The sequence below is a fragment of the Eptatretus burgeri genome, chromosome 6 (assembly GCF_056783735.1).
Source record: "Eptatretus burgeri isolate ZD-2024b chromosome 6, Ebu_testis_v1, whole genome shotgun sequence".
Lineage (NCBI taxonomy): Eukaryota > Metazoa > Chordata > Myxini > Myxiniformes > Myxinidae > Eptatretus > Eptatretus burgeri.
In genome coordinates this window covers 69,982,556-69,985,055 of record NC_140966.1, presented here as the reverse complement: position 1 = coordinate 69,985,055, position 2,500 = coordinate 69,982,556, and positions in this window count along the sequence as shown.

The window sequence follows — 2,500 nt, the reverse complement described above, 5'->3', positions numbered from 1 at the left end:
AATAATCACGTCCGTCGGGGCTGGCGATAACACCGCTCGGTTATCACTGAAGCACGGAACGGACCGCTTAAGCGGTTCATGTCCTCGGCTGGCCAGCGGCGAGGTACAATCGCCCGGTTAACTACCCGTGCAGGTACTTTGGTAGGTCGAGTTTGGCGAACAACCCTATCCTGCGCAAGTGGCCGATTGTCACGATTGTGGTGTGGTCGAAAAACCCACCCATGACTAGCTCCTGGCGGTAGTTCCACGGAGGGTCACGACTGAATTGTCCGTTCCGGTGGGCGACGCGGTCGCGATTTGAGTTGCGTGGCCGATCGCACGCCGGGCGGACCGAAATTCGTAACAATATATATATATATATATATATATATATACATATACATATACATATACATATACAGATACATATTGTTACGGGGCCGGGGGTCGGCCACCAACTGACCGCTCTGATGGAGCCGCAAGTCGAGTCGGCCCGACCGATCGCCCGGAATATAAATCGCCGCCCGGATAAGTCCGACTCGACGGGTCCTTGTACAAGAACCGAAATACGCCAATGGGCAGACCACGTGGGGTAGGATCGATTGCCAATCTTCAATTTACCTAAATACCCACGTGATCCAACTACCGGGGTATTCCACCCTCGACGGAAATCGTACAGAACAAGCCGCTTCAGCAGCTTGTCCTGTGCGTGATTCCGAGCGGCTTAATCGCCGAGAACCGTCAGTCCAAATGTCCCCCTTTTATGGCAAAACCAACGGCTTTCCAACTACCAACACACGAAATGCTCAGTCAATGAAAGAATCGTCGCGACGAGCTGAAAACAATTGGGGTATTTATTAATAATAATAATGGGGGACTAGGGAAGCACGTACGAGCAGAACTATTCCGACTATACGAAATGCAATGCAAAGATTTACAGCACACAAAGCACTTAACAATTTCCGACTTACTAGATGGGCCCACGGACACACGTTCGCACACACACACCCAAGAAATGGTGGCTGAGGCCTTTAATATCAAGCTCCAGCTCGGAGGACAGGTGAGCTGAAACCCAGAGCCTATCTCGAACCTCTCCACCTCGTGTGGTCTTCAAGTTGTTCGGACCTTGGCTCCAGCGAGAGCGAGCTGGATCCAATCGCCGCGAGCCGCGATCCTTCCCGAGCTCCTGCGAATCCTCCCGCGCTTCTCAACACTTGCTGATGAGACGAGGCGCCGATCCTTCCCATCAATGCGTCGCTTCCCCGAGGAACCACCTCCAAGAAGAGGTCGATGAGTCGCACCAAGCCGGGAACCAAACAGAGAACAAAGAGCTCCACAAACCAAGAAGAAGAAGAAGCCACCATTCGCAGCTCGAGCCGAGCAACTGGCTCAACTTTCTTCCAAACAAAGCAGCTCTCCAAAAAGCCTACTGAGCAAAGCAGGACCCGAAGCTCTGCTGAACAATTCCTCTGCAGAAGCAAAAAGCTTCCGAAACCCTCAACCCTAACCCAAGCCAAAACAGGACCCGACGGCCTGCTGAACGACCACTCCACCCGAACAAAGAAAGGATCTCCTCTTTATCCTTCTCCACCCCCTCCCCCGCGCCCGGCGTTTTTCATGCCCTCGTGATCCATCCCCCGCTCAACCACGGGTGGGAGGGAGTAGTTTACGTCCCGTGATTCAGGACGGGAGGGCTCTTCTTCCTCTTCGCAGAAGAGGGGGAGGGATGTCTCCATTGTTTGCTCCCAAACGATTAAATCGATCCACAGCGCATCTAATCGATTTCTAAACATTTAAACAAAGTAAGGTGAGCTATTCTAGGGAACAAGCACTTATCGACAGAGCTGACTAAAGGAACCTGCGAATTCCAAATTCGTAACATTATATATATATATATATATATATATATATATATATATATATATATATATATATATATATATATATATATATATATATGCAGTGGGGGAGAACAAGTATTTGATACACTGTCGATTTTGCAGGTTTTCCCACTTACAAAGCAGGTAGAGGTCTGTAATTTTTATCATAGGTACACTTCAACTGTGAAAGACGGAATCTAAAACAAAAATCCTGAAAATCACATTGTATGATTTTTAAATAATTCATTTGCATTTTATTGCATGAAATAAGTATTTGATACATCATAAAAACAGAACTTAATATTTGGTACAGAAACCTTTGTTTGCAATTACAGACATCAAACGTTTCCTGCAGTTGTTAACCAGGTTTGCACAGACTGCAGCAGGGATTTTGGCCCACTCCTCCATACAGATCTTCTCCAGATCCTTCAGGTTTCGGGGCTGTCGCTGGGCAACACAGACTTTCAGCTCCCTCCAAAGATTTTCTATTGGGTTCAGGTCTGGAGACTGGCTAGGCCACTCCAGGACCTTGTGATGCTTCTTACGGAGCCACTCCTTCGTTGCCATGGCTGTGTGTTTCGGGTCGTTGTCATGCTGGAAGCCCCAGCCACGCCCCATCTTCAATGCTCTTGTTGAGGGAA